Below are 18,907 nucleotides of genomic sequence, written 5' to 3'. Positions count from 1 at the left end.
TTTTGAGTTTCTGATTAGCTTCCCCAAAGGAGACAATCAGATATGCATTTATCTCAGTGAGCAGAGGGGTGACTTTGATTAGAATGGGAGGTTGGTTGGCCCTAAGCAGTTCCTAGCTTGACATTTCACTTTAGTTTAGTGATTTGGGGACCCGAAGTTTTTTTTTCCTTTCACACTTCCCAAAGAAAGTACCACGCACATATGAATTACTGTTGTTATAATGATAAAGTTGAAGGCATATTTTATAGCCTAGAAAACTCATCTATATTATCATATTTTGCTCCATTCAAAATGTTGTGCCCAACTCTAGGTGCTAAGCTTTAAAAAGGTTATGGACAAATTGGAGAGTATTTGGTAGAAGGCCCCTTGATTGGTAGAGTCTTGATATATGAGGAGCATTTTGACTGTATCATGAAAAAGATAAGGCCCAGGAAACTACAATGCCAGGATTAATATATTTATGGGGCCTTCATATGGAAAAATAACTAAATATTTTGGATGGCCCCCAGTAGGTACAATTTGGAGAGAAATATAAAAGCTACAGAAACCTACTTTGATAGAGGAAATAATTTTTTTCACATTGAAAAATCCAAAATTAGAATAAAGTATTCTGGGAGAGAGAGAGACTCCAATATCAAAGATATTTAAATTTCAGTAGAAAACCCTGTTATTGAGAATGTCCTATAGAGAATTCAAGCAATAATGAGTAATTGAACTGTATTAGCCCATTTTCATGCTGCTGATAAAGACATACCCGAGACTAAGCAATTTACAAAAGAAAGAGGTTTAATTGGACTTACAGTTCGACATGGCTGGGGAAGCCTCACAGTTATGGCAGAAGGCAAGGAGGAGCAAGTCACATCTTACATGGATGGTGGCAGGTAAAAAGTGAGAGAGCTTGTGCAGGAGAATGCCTGCTTTTAAAACCATCAGGTCTCATGAGACTTATTCACTATCACGAGAACAGCATGGGAAAGACTTGCCCCCTGATTAAATTACCTCCCACCAGGTCTCTTTCACAACACATGGGAATTCAAGATGAGATTTGGATGGGGACACAGAGAAATCATATCATGAACTAATGTGGTTTTCCCCAATCCTGAAATTCTGTGATGGACAAGTTATCATCAGAAGACAGGATAATCAGAATTCAACATACTTGATTTGACAGAGCATGGAATAGAAACCTGATGCCAGATAAACATAAAGAAGCAAAGTAAAATCCAAGATAGTAGGCTTGCAGTGAAATACAGAAACTGCTCTGTCTTCTCTAGTTATCAAGGGGACTGGTGATCTGGCTCAGACTAGAAAGCAGGAGTAGCCCTGCCCTGCCTTAGTAAGTATGTATGCAAATTTCTACACTCAATATTATGTCCTCTTCAAAACCTATTCTGAGACCCCAGGGAAGTGATCATGTGTGCATATCCTTATTAGATTACCTATAATTCTTGTGGCATTGATTTGTTTATCTGTATGTCTTCTTCTTCTAGCCCTTAGTCTCACTGAAAGAAAATTCATATTTGTATTTTCAGACTTAGGAGTGTTACTAGAAAATATGTAGTAACTAATACAACAAGTAGCAAAATATTGAATGTCCAGGGAATAAGAGAAGGTCAAACAAAATCAAATTTAGAAACAGAGCATATTTGTGGCCATAATTTATTTTCTGCTTACCCATCAAAGTTATAGATATGTATGCTTTGAATATGGTATCAGAAAACTAAGTCATAAAATATAATTTTGATTTAGAAGATTATAAGATCCAAATAAGTCAATACAAGACATGAGAAATTATGATCAAATTAGATTTTAGATATGGAAGATTTCTTCCATTTTATGTTCTAGAGTTCTACCAGGTGAAATCACAATGAGTTAATTGAGAATAAATGTTTTATTCCAAATCAGTTTGTCAGTTTTTATAGAGATATGATCTAGAATCAACTTATTTGAAATTTTCAAAATTTTTATTCAATTTCTTAAACAAAGGATACTGCTGTCTTCTTGGAGCTGACAGAGATACAGCCTCATTGCTACTAGCGTTACCTTTATTTACCACAGAAGAAAAAATACTTTGTAATAATTTTTGATATTACTAGTATAAGTTTTAGAAGTTTTATTTTGAGTAGTGAAAAAGAGTGATTTATTTGAAGAAATGTCCTAATATGACTCTGATGTGAACACTTTTCAGAAGTGTGGTGTTTATTATTTGGTAGTGGCAAATGTGAAAACATAGGCATTGCATTAACTAAACTATAGTGAACAGAAATTTGCTGACCTGTAAGTGCATTGTTGACTTTTACCTTGTCCTAACTTTGACCCTTCCTCAGTATTAATTAGTTAAAAATGTCTCAAACAGGTGTCAACTGGCTTCTCAAACTTTCAAAGATGTGAGTTATGCTCAAACACCAGCCTGCCTCTTCCTCTCCTCAAATTCCACTGCCCATGGAAATCCTAAGTCCTCCTTAGAATTTCTGTGACTTCTCAGGGGTTTTCACTTCTCAGTGCCTGCTTCACTTCCTCTGCCCCAGCTTCCTGACAAACCTTCTCTGTCCAGTTATGCAAACGCAAGGAACCTGCTCATCCAAAAAGAGAAACTACTTAAATATAGTGTTACTGAATAAACTGTTAGAGAATCTTCCCCTGGGCTGAAAAAGTAGACACAAGTTTAGATGCGTTTAAATCCATGCGAGTGTTTTTTGTTTTTGTTTTTGTTTTTTCCCTGAGATGGAATCTCGCTCTGTCGCCCAGGCTGGAGTGCTGTGGCGCGATCTCGGCTCACTGCAAGCTCCGCCTCCCAGGTTCACGCCATTCTCCTGCCTCAGCCTCCCGAGTAGCTGGGACTACAGGCGCCCGCCACCTCGCCCGGCTAATTTTTTGTATTTTTAGTAGAGACGGGGTTTCACCGTGTTAGCCAGGATGGTCTGGATCCTGACCTCGTGATTCGCCCGCCTCGGCCTCCCAAAGTGCTGGGATTACAGGCGTGAGCCACCGCGCCCTGCCGTGAGTGTTTTTTTTGTTTGTTTATTTGTTTGTTTGTTTTTAGCATAATAAAGACTTGAAGGTGGCTGGCACTTGTAATTCCAGTGCTTTGAGAGGCCAAGATAGGAAGATTGCTTGAGGCCAGAAGTAGAAAACAATCCTGGGAAACAAAGAGAGACTCTATATCTACAAAATAATTTTAATAATTAGTTAGGCGTGGTGGCACATGCCTGTAGTCCCAGCTACTTGGGAGGCTGAGGCAGTAGAATCACTTGAGCCCAGGAGTTTAAGGCTTTAGTGAGCTACAGTCATGCCACTACATTCCAGCCTGGGTGACAGAATAAGCACTGTCTCTTAAAAAAAAAAAAAAAAGAAAAGCTTTGAAGAATCAATTTATTTAAAAATCAAATACAGTTGGCTTTCATAATGAGTTTAATAATTTACTTTGAGATTGATAATCCCTTGGCAATCACTCCTAACATTTTAGTTTAAAGCTTTTCTCTCTTTCAGCCTTTTTATGTATACATTTAAAGAGTAGAGGCACATGCTAACATAATGAACTATCGCAATGAGTCTATTTGCAATGTAAGCTGATTATCAGCTTGTTTTAGCTGATATATAAATTGTCATGCACCAGAATTGTTTATATTAAAACACATAATTTAAACATCATCATTAAGAAATGGGATAGAAAAAAGGAAAAGGGTCAGTATTCAGGCTTCTGCTCAGCTTATAAGAGTCTCTTGATTGAGACTAATTTAAAAAATAAGTGGAAATTCAGGAAAGAGGTCAGAGGCAGCAGTAGACAAGCTGTTTAATGTCCCATTTGAAAAAATTACCTCTAATTTTTGAAGTCACTTTTAAGATTTTAAAAAATCAAGCCATAATTTGCTATCTTTAAATAGGAGTTTGGTTTAATTATCACTTAAGCACTTTTTTACTTTCTCATTTTAGGTCTTTAATTTTGGTGATAGTTTCAGCTGTTTATCTTATATTTCACAGGTTGTATTGCTCTCATTAGACTGTTACAAATTGCTTGTGAACAAATTAATTTTAGGTGTCATAATTTTCCCCAAATGATATCTATATGAGTGTCTATCAAACTTTCAGTTGGTTTGAAAAGAGAATGATGCAATAGCTAGACTGGGAAAAGGTAGATGAATGGAAAAGGCATACAGATCTTTATAAAAAACAATGCAGATGATCTCTGGTGTCACATAATGTTGTTATTATTCAGCTATGTACATGCTTGAAAAGACCCATAGCCATTAAATTATTCTTTATGTCAGCCTTTACTGTCACTTTGCAATACAAAGAAAGCAAGGTGAAGACTAACTTTTCTCTTGTACAGAATCATCAGGCTAAATTTTTGGCATCATTTCAGTCCCTGGAGACCTCAGAGAGATTCTGGGATGCCAGTGGTGCCTCTCTGGCCACACTGACAATAAATAATTGACCTAAGGAATAATTCACTTCAGACATTTTTTACTTCTCATTGGTAGTCAGGGCCATTGAGGAGAGCTCAGTGTAGATCAAAGAAAATGGTGTAGATCAAAGAAAACGGTGATTCTTCCCCTTCTTCCCAGCCACCCACCACCTGAACCTAATGCATCATTGTACAGTGGCCATAAAGGATGACAAGGGACTCGGCAACCAGTTCCTGGAGGAATTGATGCTGTGGCTTTTGGCTGGTGGCACCATCATCCTCAGTCATCAGTCAGAGTCATCAAAGTGATCATTCACCAATTCACTACCTCCTCTGTCTCCATCTCACAGCTAATCAACTAACCAGTTCTGATTTTTTTCACAAATATTAACTCTCAACTTTCAAATCTTTCTCAAATCTCTTTCTTCTGATCTCTGCCCTAGTTTAGATCCTTAATAATCTTCACCTTACCTATTGCTAAAACCTTCTAACTGACCTATCTGCAGTCAGTCTTGTGTTCCTTAACTCTGTAACCACAGTTACCTCCATAAAATTTAAATATGACCATGACACTTGCATCTTAAACACCTTCAATAGCTTACTAGAAAAATTTTAAAGCCCTTGTTCTGGCATGCAAAGCCCCCAAATTTTTTCATTTGTTCTTACAGCCCCTCCACTCACTGCCTTGCATTCCATGTCTGAGCACATAGAACCTCTTACTGTTCTCCCCGAACATCCATGCATTCTGTCTTCTGTACTGATGCTATTTTCTGTCTTCCTACATGCCTTCAGCCATGAATTTCTTCCTTACTTTCAGTTGGATACCTGTTTATTGAGACTTATTTCAAGTACCTTTTTGTCTGGAAAGCCTTACTTGTGTCATATCCCATCTGGGTTAGGTACCTCTCTTTCGTGTCCCTGGAATACCCTATGCATATTTCTGCTATTATATTCATTAGGTTAGATTATAATTGACAGTTTTTATATCTTTGGTCCTCACTAGAACATGAGTTCTTTGATGATGGCACTTTTATTGATCTTTGAATCTTATGTACCAGGTGTATATTCTGTCGCACACTAGGCACATCATAAATATTTGATGAATTAGTAAACAAATGAACAAATAAAAGCTGCAATCAGTAGTGTTAAGTTTTGATGGGATCTGTGGACAATATAAAATATAGAAATCCTAGCCGTGGCAGCAGATTTATTGCTATCATAATGGGTCCACAGCTTCTTTCTTGTTCCTTGAATGTGACCAGTAACAATGCATCTAGGAGATCTGATATAAGAGTATTCTATGATAAGTATATACAGAAAGGAGGAACCAATGACTCAAATAGGAATCAAGCCAGAAGCTTCTGCCATATGGGCAGCGTGGGCTTCAACCAAAACGATGAAACAGTGCTGTGGTTCAGCAAAGGTCCTACCATGAATAGAAGGATACCAGGTTGCCTCTGTGTCTCAGATTTCAACTCTGTGTCATTGGCACTTTTACCAAAGGCAGGAAACAGAGCCATAGTCATGCCCCATATCTATAATAAGTATGTGGATAATAAGCATTGAGTACAGACCTGATGATAGTGTCACTGACAGAGACTTGTGTTGTTTTCCATTGCACTGCTACTTCTGTGCTATGAGAACTTAGCTCATCAGTTATTGAAGAAGGGGAAAAGTTAATGACCACAAAAGGGCTTACAGTGACCCTAAGGCAACTTTCAGAGCTATTTTGCAAGAAGAAATTTTTATTTCCCAAACCAAGGGGCAATTTCCATCAGGGCTTTTTTTTTTTTTTTTGTTCTGTATTTGCCATCTCATTGGTAATAACAAGACTGCAGCAACAAAAGAAAGAAATCTCTATTTCTCTCATCACTCCATAAATAGTTTGCCTGCCTTTCATTGAGGACAGTTAGTTAACACTGAGGGCAGCTAGTTAACAGCAAGGGCTACAGAAAAGTCCTATAATTAATCAACCTGCATTGCCTTCAGTCTGAATCCTGAGTATTAAAATTCAGTAGGTGCAATTAGAATCAGGCAAATGTAAAGGTCATAACATTAGTCACAGTGTCACCTTGTCTCTGAGCCTTTTCTTTCTTCTGGAAGTGGTGTCTTGTCAGTGGGGGTTAGAGCAACAAGAACTCTGTTGTTCCGGGAGTTTGTGAAATTTTATCTGCGATTTTTCCAATTTTAATTAAATATTTGATACCAGGCTACAGCAACAGAAACACTGCAGTATTGGGTTTCAGCACTATCACTCTTATCATCTTATAATTTAAAGTGAAAGATAGGAGGACTTCGTGGTTCTGATGGTTTGATAGCTTTTTAAAAATTACCTTTCTTTCCCCATACCAGATTAGAGATGGGGGTGGTGGGGAGAGAGCTTCAGCATTGTCTAGCCAGAACCTCCAGTTCTCTAGCTTTTTATACTTCCTACTCACATTCATCCTATTGATTTCCACTTAGGACTGCAACTACCTGTCCTCTCTGCTTGTCCATCAGGAATATTGACTTTCCCAAACATTTCTTAAAAATCGAAAAGTTAAACCAAAAATACACACTTTTTTTTTTTAATTTTAATTTTTTCCAAGCCAAACTGTATCCAGCTTTATTGAAGACACTTTCCATAAACAATCATGGAATTTCAGTCAGGACATGGGCAGACAGTTATTAACAGTATACAACAACTTTCAAAAATCCTTCTCTACTGGACTGCCAAAAATCAGAAAGCCACTATAAAACTCAATGAAGTCTTCATCTGATGCACTGAGCAGGGAAAGTTTCGAGTGAGGGTTGACATTTCACATTTAGCATGTGTTTAACAGCTTTTCACAACCAACCCTGACTTTCAGAAATGAAATGAAAATGGCAGAATTTATTTGAAGAGTCACAATCTAGAAACATAACCACTGCTCTTTTGAGGCACGCTATCTCAGTGGCACCACTGGAAAGTCCAGATTGCCTGACGCACTGGTAACCAGTTAATGGGGGTCAGGTCCCCACAGATGTCTGGGTTTAAGGGAGTTAAGTCTATGCTGAAAGGTGGAAAGGGAGAAGAGGACATAAGAACTAATTTGTTTTCCATACCACAAGGCTTTTGCACCAAGGTGGCTGTGTGTGTCAAAGTCAGGAAATCTTTCCTCCTGGGAACCAAGAGGAAGTCTCTCAAAACTAGAAGGGAAAGGTGTTTTCTGCACATCAATCCAGATTCGGAGGCATTCATTAGTGACATATGCTCCTTCCCCTAAAAACAATAATGAAATGTTCTGTGTCCTAACAACACAGCTTAAAAAAAAAAGTAAAACAAAATTCTGCATTTTATAAAACTTGATAAAAATATTTCAAACTGTACAGTCTCCAGTACACAGTTATCAAAAATGCACACACTTCGCTTGGCATTTCCAGCACCTTCAGCTTTCTGTGTCTGGTCTCCATTTCTGCAGGGTTATTCCCCTCCTTGCCAGCATCAGCTTTTCCCTTTTGCCCTCTGGGTACCTTCTCTCCCTTCTTTGCAGGGCCTTTTTAGGCCTGGGCTCTGGCTTTGGAGGAGCAGGTTTAGCAGACAATCTCGCAGATCTTCTCTGTGGTTCATCCTTCACTTTGGCTGTATCTCCTTTCACATCCCCTTCAACCTTTCTCTTGGGCATGGTGGCGGCGATGGTGGCGAGATGTAGGTGCTGGTTGCGGGATGCGGCTGAGCACAGGATGCAGCATTGCATGAGCTTTGGTCTGTCCGGGGGTTGTTCTTGCCACTGCTTCTTCCAATACACACTTTTAAAAGGTGCCTCTACAGGTTCATGGTCCCCACATCAGGAGAGCCCTCAGCCTAAATGTCCACGATTTTATTCTTCACTATTTCCTCAAGCCTATTCTCACACCTGCTCCTCCCTTGCAGTGAATGATACTGATTCCAGTTTTTCTGAGAAAATAGGGAAAGGGATTGAAAAGATTTGTACTGTCTGCCTGCCCATTTACATATATTATCTGATTTAATTTGCACAGTCTGAGATGTGGAGATTATTCTTTCTTTTACAGGTAAGGTAACTGAGGCTCAGGTAAGTGGTGGTGCAGAGACTGAGCTCATGTAGTTCAACTACCAAACTTGTCCTCCCATGTGATGGGATGTAGCTATAAAACAGAAATACAGGGCATGAACATCAGATTTCTCACTCCCCTATTCTAAATATAGCTAAATCCATTTGAATCCATATTCCATGCCTCTCTTGTGCTTCTTTCCTCCCTTAGGCTAATAATACTCTATTCATGCTTTGTATTTTCTCTTTTGGGATATTTGATCATCAACTTTCCATAACTTCAAAGTCTTTTAATAATTCTTTCCTCTCAATATATACACATACTTACGTTTCCCTCTGTCTTAAAAATAAATCCATTTCTCATCCTTGCATCTGTCTCTGTGTGCCACCTTATCATTCTTCTTTCGTTCACAGCAAACTCTTTTTAAAAAGTACTTTAATTCTACCGGTTCCCTCTAATTCACTCTGTAGTCTGAATTGCAAGTCCATCATGTCACTGAAATTGATTTATTCTGTGAATGTAGGGTTTGGAGTTGGGAAATAACCAAATTAAAACTCACTCTTCACTCATGATGCTTGGGCGGTCTCTCTGTTGTGTATGACACCCACTTTGGGATACTCATTGTTGAAACCATGTTTCTATGACTTTCATGATACTGTTTTCTCCTAGGTTTGCAATTCCTTTTCAGGCCACTCATTCTTAAGTCCATTTGGTGCCCCTGCTCCCCTTTATGCTGCCTAAATGTTAATGCTCTCCACCGTCTTATCATTGAACCTCTTCTTGCTTGTCAACTTTGATTGAAGTATTTCACCCACATCTGTGGTTATAAATGTATGCTATCTGTATGCTAATATTCCCCAGACCAGTGCCTCCCAGATCCATATTTTTTGTTGTTTAATGAACTTCCATTGAAATTTCCAAGTCTGTAGGTTCAAAACAAAATTCAAAGTCTTTCTATTCATATTCTCTACCAACATGACTGGTACCATGATACACTCAGGTATGTCCCCGTCGGGGTTTTAGACGTCATCCTTTGCCCTTCTCCCTTCCTCACTCCCAAATAAGAATCCTGTCAAACATTCCTAACCTTCAAAATGACATCTTTTGTTGTTGTTGTTGTTGTTTTTGACACAGTCTCACTCTGTTAGCCCAGGCTGGAGTGCAGTGGCACAATCTCAGCTCACTGCAACCTCCGCCTCCCAGGTTCAAGCAATTCTCCTGTTTCAGCCTCCCAAGTAGTTGGGATTACAGGCACGCACCACCAGGCCCGACTAATTTTTGTATCTTTAGTAGATACAGGGTTTCGCTATGTTGACCAGGCTGGTCTTGAACTCCAGACCTCAGGTGATCCACTGGTCTCAGCCTCCCAAAGTGCTGGGATTACAGGTGTGAGCCATCTTGCCCAGCTGACATCTTATTTATTGTCCTCAATTCTATTGTATTTATTTGTACTTCCATAATTTCTTGCTTTAACTAAAATTTTCTTTATTTCTCTGTAAGATTTGTTTCATTTTCTGATTAAAGCAATAAGTTAGTTATGAACCATTATGAATATTATATTTATTCTGTTTATGGATTTAATTTATGCCCACCACAGATTATAAGATCTTGATTACTTATCCTCAATGTAATGGTATTTTACTACCTCAGTGTCCTTTGATCTTTTTTTCGTCTTGTGCTTTTTATTTTTTTCCCCTGTGGTCTCCAAAAAAACATTTCAGTTTATTGCACTATAGAGCACTAGTTTTTGTTGTTATGTTTTGTTGGGTTTTTGTTTGTTTTAGATGTTTTTTTCAACTTGCAAAGGTCCTAAAATTTTAAACAGGAACTTTGCAAAAAGTTTCTGGTCTATTTCTCTGCCTATTTGTGTTGGACTTTAGTTAATGATTTTCTTAAATAACATAATGCTAAAAGGAATTTGTGCTAGAATTTTCCTAAATAAATTGATAACTACCTTCTCTGACATGTAACCCCCTGCCAATTGCATATATCAGCCAGACTTGCAAAGATTTTTTGCTGTCCTGATGTGATTGTGCCATTAGTACATAAAACAAAGGAAAATGTAGTTTGATGAAACAGATTATCATTCTGAAATTGTTTGCATTTGATCTGCCTTTATTTCAGCTTTAATAGCAGCTATAACCAACATTCGGCAACTGCTTTGCTGTTTCTAGCTGCAGAAACCTCTGGCCAAAAACACAAAGAGGCACACTAGTTTGTGCATGGAAACACATCCTCATTCTTATTTTCAACATGAGAAGTTGTCACAGACATCCCTCTTCCTTTGCTTTGAGTCGGCTTATGTGATGACATTTATCATTAAGACATATAACCTCTTAGTGATTGTTTATTGACTTTTGGTTTTAGTTTCTTATCTTTGAGGAAGCCTCTTTTTTCAAGCAGCTAACTCTTGCATCTAAAAAGTGTCTTCTTAAGTATATCGTCTTTCCATTTTGCTGGAATTCTAAATTTTATGCTACTTATCATTGAAAAAATACTGAATTACTTCATTTTTGTATTTTATTAAACTAAAATTCGAATCCAAGTCACTCACCACTGATAGCTTTATACTATTTAAATGACTTTTTAATTTTGGTGTTTGGTATGTTTGTTAGCATGTAGAAAGCAAGCCCAAGGTAATTTATAAAGCTGTGACTTACAGTGTATGGAGCACTAAGTAGAGTTTATTCAGGACAACTGGTGCTAGATGCTATGAAGATTACTGTAGTCTTCACTTCAATATTACACTTATTTTGCCTTTTCATAATATTTTTATATGTGAATATGTAGAGACACAAACTTTTTTTTGAGATGGTGTCTTGCTCTGTCACCCAGGCTGGGGTACAGTGGTGCGATCTTGGCTCACTGCAACCTCCACCTCCCAGGTTCCAGTGATTCTCCTGCCTCAGCCTCCTGATTAGCTGTGATTATGGGCGTGCACCAACACACCTGGCTAATTTTTTTGTAATTTTAGTACAGATGGGGTTTCACTATGTTGACCAGGCTGGTCTCGAACTCCTGATCTCAGGTGATCTGCCCATCTTGGCCTCCCAAAGTGCTGGGATTACAGGTGTGAGCCAGCCACGCCCGGCTGAGACACAAACATTTTCTTTCTTCAAAACCTGACGACACAAGAAATTCATTAAGAATAAAAGTAATATATATTTTTTCTTAACAATATCTTGATCTTTAAAGAATCAGTTCTATGTATACTGTTATTAAAATCTTATTAAATAATAGCAATTTATAGGAACCTTTAAAAGAAATCAATATTGAGATTTTTATTACATATCTATTAATTTTCAGTGGATCTCTGCTGAATATCTTATAAAAAATTATAATTATTTTTGCATTAATCTGATATTTGAAGGTAAGACTCAACAAGAACAATGCAAAAATGAGAGAAAATAAGAGGGAAAAATTAATTTTTTTCTTTGACTTTTATTTCATCTGCATAATTTACTCAGTTTTTCCTTCAAATATTCAAAAACCTGCATTGGTATTTTTTTTTCTGACACATTTCCCCTGTTAGACTTTAGTTTTTCTTAGTTCATATTCTTGTGTTAATGGATAGTGGAGTAATGTTTCCTCACACAGAATGTTTTTTAAGGTGTGTTTCTATCTAGAACACTAGTTGGTCAAATATCTATAGCACATGAACATTGAAGGGTGCTAACTACAGTTATCTCACTGAAGCATCTTTTTTTTCATTTAGCAAATGTTGATTTCATTAAGTGCCAGGCTCTAAGAAAGGTACTGAAACATTTTCTTCCATTAAAGAAACATAAATAAGAGACAGACATATTGTAGTTTAAATAAGTACATAAGGGCCGGGCGCGGTGGCTCACGCCTGTAATCCCAGCACTTTGGGAGGCCGAGGCGGGCGGATCACAAGGTCAGGAGATCGAGACCACGGTGAAACCCCGTCTCTACTAAAAATACAAAAAATTAGCCGGGCGCGGTTGTGGGCGCCTGTAGTCCCAGCTACTCGGGAGGCTGAGGCAGGAGAATGGCGTGAACCCGGGAGGCGGAGCTTGCAATGAGCCGAGATCGCGCCACTGCACTCCAGCCTGGGCGACAGAGCGAGACTCTGTCTCAAAAAAAAAAAAAAAAAAATCAAATTAAGGCAAATAGGAGATGTCTATGAAAATAGTCATTACGCAGACTCTCCCTTCCGGCCTATCCTGCATTCCTACCTGCTTAATTTCTGTGATGAGACGTCTATGAGCTCCTTCCTCTCCCAAAGCCTCCCTGCCTCTCACTGGTCTCCCCAGGCACAGTGATCATAGTCTGCCTTTCCATCTCCCTCTGTAGAATACCCCTGCATTCACTCTGCTCATTTGACTAAGCTGGCCTGCTCACTGCTCTCAGCATTGCCTGAACTTTTCTGCCACCATGAGTTTGCCCAGGCTTGTCAGCAAGATATGTTCTTGGTTTCTCGTCTGGCCTGTCATAATTCTGTCCATCCTTCAAGGCCTGCATTAGTGTGCTTTTGTTATCCATGTTTATTTTCCTTCATTGCATATACTCCTTTTAAGCATTTGTCTATTTATTTAACAGACCCCCACCCTTCCGGAATGTAATAATAAACACACAGGCAAGGTAACAAACTTGAACTCATGCGTATCCCCTGCGGAGCCTAGAATTGCTTTCCATTCCGCTTGGAATAGAGGATGCATACGTATGCAAATATTGAATACATTCATTTGATGCACAAAGACTATTTCACAAGTATTTAATTTCTTTGTAGCATATGCCAGACTCAGAGTTTGGCAATGGTGTATAGATGAAATCGGCAAGTTAACAGACAAAATAGAGTATGTTAAGTGCTTCAATGGAGGTAAGCATGGGAAATTTATAAGAGAGTTCCTAATTCAGGTAAGTCAATGAGTGGATGAAAGCATGGATAAATACCTAAATGAATAACTTAGGTTAATTCTTTGGAGCTCCTATTTAGTATTCTGCTGTCCTTCTTATGGGTTAATCAGCCTGATAATCTGCTGCAACTACAGTCAGGGTCCTAATTTCTTCCTTCACAATAGTTCCTAGTAACACTCAGGTGGATACAATACAGTGAATTGTGTATACCTGCTTTCTCAGATGCATCATCCTGGCCTTTAACCACTATATGAACTGATGTCTCCAGATGCCACATTAAACATATTAATTTGGGAATTCAAAAAAATAATATTTAAGGCCAGGCGCAGTGGTTCTCACCTGTAATCTCAGCATTTGGAAGGCTGAGGTGGGAGGATCACAAGGTCAGGAGTTCAAGACCAGCCTGGCCAACATGGTAAAACCCCGTTTCTACTAAAAATACAGAAAGTTAGCTGGGTGTGGTGGCACGTGCCTGTAATCCCAGCTACTCGGGAGGCTGAGACAGGAGAATCACTTGAACCCAGGAGGCAGAGGTTGCAGTGAGCAGAGATTGCACCACTGCACTCTAGCCTGGGCAACAGAGAGAGGCTCTGTCTCAAAATAATAATAATAATGATAATAATAATAATAATAATGTTTTAGAATAAGATTAGTCTAATGTTTCATTATTAAAGACAGATAAAATGTATTTAATGGTTCTTTTGTCTTTGTTTTATTCCTGTGCACAACTTTTTTTGAGACGGAGTCTTGCTGTATTGCCCAGGCTGGAGTGCAATGGCACGATCTTGGCTCACTGCATCCTCCACCTGTCAGGTTCAAGCAATGCTTGTGACTCGGCTTCCCGAGTAGCTGGGACTCAGGCACGCACCGCCATACCCGGTTAATTTTTGTGTTTTTTAGTAGAGATGGGGTTTCACCATATTGGCCAGGCTGATCTCGAACTCCTGACCTCGTGATCCGCCCAACTTGTCCTCCCAAAGAGCTGGGATTACAGGTGTGAGTCACCGCGCCCGGCCCCTATGCACAATTTTAACACTTCATTAGTTGATTTCCTTTGGTTTTCTACTCATGGTGATTTGAAACAGTCTCCCTTTTAGAGTGCTTTGCATGAAGAATTTCTAGTTCTTATTTTTTTCAACTTCTGTTTATTTATCTGTTTGTCGATTTTTCCACTAAAAAACATTTTTTAAATTTGGCCTCTTTTATTTTGCTTTTTAATCATGAAAATTAAGAAAGGATCTTGAGCCCACAGTGTACAAAGTACTATTGTAGACAGCTGAAGTGATACCTCAGTTCTTTCTTCTTGGTTTAAAATAGTTTAAACAAGAGCTGCACAGCAAAGGAGGTGTAGCATAGAGTAATTTATTACAATGGATAAAGATATTTTGAAAGTTAGGTGCAGAATAGACAGTATGCCCTGAGAGAGAAAGAATTCAGGACAGGCTGTTCGTAAGGGTGAGACAGCAAAAACTGGCACTAGGGAGACACCCTTTTGTGGAGTTTTAGGTGGGGACACAGCCAAACCATATCATACACCCATGCCAGTCTTTTTTTCCTCAGTGCTGGGATGTTGAAATAATGAATAAAGCGTAAGACTCCCTTTTTGGGAGTTTTAAAAGATGATTCATAAAGAGGTGGGAAGAGGTGTTACTAGTAAGCATGTTCTGGGTGGTCTTCTGAGTGCACACATGCAGTAACTGTACCTGCTTGTTCATACGTTGCATGTCTCATTAGCATCTTAAAACTCCACCGAGAGGTGTGGTTTTTACTTTTATAATGAGCGTCGGGTCAGTTTGGGGACAGGTAAAATCAAAATGTGCCTGCTCTCTGGAAGGGAAAGGCCCTACTGAAGAAAGCTTTGTTTGAATGAGCTCAATTACAATGCAAATGCTGAGGTTTACTGTGCTGACTGTATGATCACCATGGTTGCCTCATCCCAAGAACATGGTCACTTCCTTGACTGCCTGTCCTGCCTCATTATGATCTAGTAGGTGATTTAAATTTGGTCTACACTCAATGTAATCATTCCATGCACTTTAAACATAATCTAGTTACCTAGTGTCATTGTGCTATATGTTATCCTAACCTTGTATAGTTCAGACTTCAGGTCTCTCTGATACCCAGCCACAGAAGTTTAGTAGGGACTACTCAACTGAATTATCATGTAACAATCAAATAAAACGTACAGTTGAGTAAAGAAATGCTTCTTTTATTGACCAAATTTTTTTGGTTCTTTTTTCATTTTCATGCCATGATATGTTTGATCCTTATGAGCTCAAACTCATAAAACAAAAGGCTACCACTTCTTGTTGGTTTGATTCAGTTATTCAACAAATGTTTAATGAACACTGTATAAGTTTGTTCTCAGGCTGCTATAAGGACATACCTGAGACTGGGTAATTTATAATGGAAAGAGGTTTAATTGACTCACAATTCCACAGGGCTGTGGAGGCCTCGGGAAACTTACAGTCATGGCAAAAAGGGAGGCAAACACGTCTTTCTTCACAAGACAGCAGGAGAAGAATGAGAGTCAAGCGAAGGGGGAAGCCCCTTGTAAAACCATAAGATCTCATGAGAACTAACTCACTGTCATTAGAACAGGGTGGGGGAAACTGCTCCAATGATTCAATTATCTCCACGTGGTCCCTCCCATATCATGTGGGGATTAGGGAGACTACAATTCAAGATGAGATTTGGGTGGGGACACAACCAAACCATATCAAACACCAACTATGTGCTAGTCTTTTCTTTCTGAGGTACTGGGATGTAGAAACAATGAATAAGCATAATTAATATGTTAAAAGAAGAAAAATGAAGTAGGGAGAGGGCATGGAGAGTTACCAAGGGAGGAACTATACTATTTAACAGGGTAGTTCAGAGAAAGTCTCTCCAGTAGATGCTTTTGAGGAGAGATTTGATTGAAGTTAGAAAGCAAGTCATTTAAGCCTTACAGACATCTGTGGGGAATATTCCAGGAACAGGTGACAGCCAGTGTCAACCTTTTGCATGCTCAAGGGACACAATGGAAGCCACTGTGGCTGGAGCAGAGTGATCAAAACAGAATGATAGAGAACCGGAGCAGAGAGGACATGAGTGGGGACATCATATAGGATCTGTTGGCCATCACAAGGAGTTCATGTTTTATTTTGAGTAAGTTGAAATGGCATTGGAGCGAAGGAGTAATGTGATCTGACATATATTTTTAAAGCGTACTTTAGTTACTGAGTTGGTTTTCTTTTGCTGCATAACAAATTACTACAAATTTACCACCTTATAACACTGCGTATATATTATCACACAGTTTCTGTGGGTCAGGAGCTGAGGAGGAAGGGCTGCTTAGTTGGCTTTTCTGCTGAGGGTCTCAGAAATCTGAAATTAAGGTGTCTCATTTGAATCCTGGGGTCCTCTTCCAAGTTCGCTTAGGTTGTTGGCAGAATTCACTTCCTGGAGGTTGTAGGACTGAAGTCCTTGGTTTTTGTTGTTGTTGTTGTTTGTTTGTTTTTGTCACTGGTTGGGTGTTTTTTGTTTTTGTGATTGTAACTGTGGTTATACTCTCAGCTCCCAGAGGCAGGTCTCAGTTCTTAGCCACGTGCCCCCTCACAACCTGGTGGGTCACTTCTCCAAAACTAGCAAGGAAATCTCCCACGTTTTGAATCTTTCTCCAATTTGCCGAAATGGAGCTTTCTATAACATAATGTAATCAATCACAGCAGTGATCCACCACAGTCTTTGCCATCAAATTTAACCTAATCAAGGAAGGGACCACTCTCTCTTCGTATTCGTAAGTACTGCTCATGCCCCATTGGAGGGAATTGTACAGGATGATTACACCATAGGGTGGAAATTTCGGGAGCCAAGTCATAATTCCACTTACTACATAAGTGGTACTATTACAGAATTGTGGAAGGAGCAAGAGAAGATTCTGAAAACCAGATAGAAGGCACTACTGGAGTCTAAGCCAGTGTTTCCCCAAGTTTAATGTGTATATCAATATCCTACGCATTTTGTTAAAATGTAGATTCAGACTTCATAAGGCTATAATAGTGGCCTGAATCTCACAACAATCTTCTAGGTGATGATGATACTGCTTGCAGGGTAGGAAGGTACAGGCAAATGATGACAGTGACTTGGGTTAGGGTGGTAACAGTAGAGATAATAAGTGGTCTGATTAGGGAAATATTTTGAAGGCAGACCCTAAAGGGCTTGCTGAAGGAGAAACAAAGGCATCAGGATAACTTCTCACTTCAGGGGATGTCAGAGACTGTGGGGAAGGAGCTTATTTCAGAGCAGAAAAGAGTTCCTTCTGTTTGTGATATGCTAAGTATAAGATGCCTTTTAGGTTCCCAGTAGAGAGAAGCACAAAATGTGATGGAAAATAGCAGGTTTGTACATCATATTCAGTGTTATTGAAGTTTTAAAATTTTACGTTCCTGTGCACCACAACTATGTAACTCTTTCTAAGTGTGCTTAGAATTTATTATATTGTATTAAAAATGTGAGCAATGAAGAGGACGTAATTGATTTGTGCTGCAGATTCTCTTTCATTCTCTTGCATTGACATTAGTAAAATAAGCAGTGTTTTCTTGTCCCTATGCCAGAGTTCCCCACAGTGAAATAAACGTCATTACTCAAATCATTAAAACTATTCCTAGAATCCAAAATACACATCACTGTGCATATTTAAAACACAATGTATTCAAACGCTCTCTAGGTATAGATCTAGACTTTAAGATGATTTTCAGTACCTATCGATTCTGGTAGATGCCTCACTATGAGATGTATTACCAGATTTTCCGTGACTCTATAGACGGCTTCATGGTATGACTAATTATTATTTATTTTCTGGGCAAAATTATGCAATGTTATTTTCATCACATTGTGAGAGGTAGCCATTAGATAGAGCTTGCATAAAAGTTAGTTCTCACTGACTCACTTATCACAAAAGAAGACACTGTAGACTAGGATTGTATCAAAGATAAATTTACTTATAATTTCCTAAACCTCAATCATGTAAAATCTTGGCCTTACCCATTCTCATTTTCAGAAAGAAAAGCATTCAGAAGAATGTAAGTTGAAAACTACACTGCCACTCGTTTCTTCCTTGCGATGGCCATGGACATGCTAGCGTTTAACCAGAGACTTGGATTCTCAACATTTCCAATATTTTAAAAGAACTTTAAGTAGAACATACCTGTGCTTAGCACTGCTTGGGTGCTAAGTTAACATGCAGTGAAATAAGATTATGGCAGGTGGTTCATGGTTTCAGGTAGGGGTGAAATAAAGGCAACAAAGGGCAGTTTGGGTTTAGAGGACGCTTCATACTGTGGAACGTGTGAAAATTCAATTTATTGTAAGCAAAAACCTTTATAGAAATCCCTGTTTTCCTTTTCTTATTGTTAAACAATAAAATGTGCTAGGCTTTATGACCAGAGAAAAATGGGAAGGAGATATTTCAATGATAGCCTGATGATTATGTTTTTATAAATAAGATCATAAACAGATGGAAATTAAACCAAATCATTCAAAGACAGAGGGTGACAGTAGATCTGAAGGTAGCTACTTTTATGGAGAGTGTTGAGGAAGTCAGAACTT

General features: G+C 38.7%; 1 protein-coding gene across 4 annotated transcripts in view; it reads left to right on the top strand.

Moving 5' to 3' along the window:
• Window positions 1-18,907, top strand: part of PTPRZ1 (protein tyrosine phosphatase receptor type Z1) — a 193,438-nt gene that overhangs the window by 80,725 nt on the left and 93,806 nt on the right. The gene's annotated exons all lie outside the window — the stretch shown is intronic.

Source organism: Papio anubis, chromosome 4 (assembly GCF_008728515.1).
Source record: "Papio anubis isolate 15944 chromosome 4, Panubis1.0, whole genome shotgun sequence".
Lineage (NCBI taxonomy): Eukaryota > Metazoa > Chordata > Mammalia > Primates > Cercopithecidae > Papio > Papio anubis.
The sequence above is the reverse complement of the archived record's forward strand: the minus strand, read 5'-3'. Positions and strand labels throughout refer to the sequence as shown.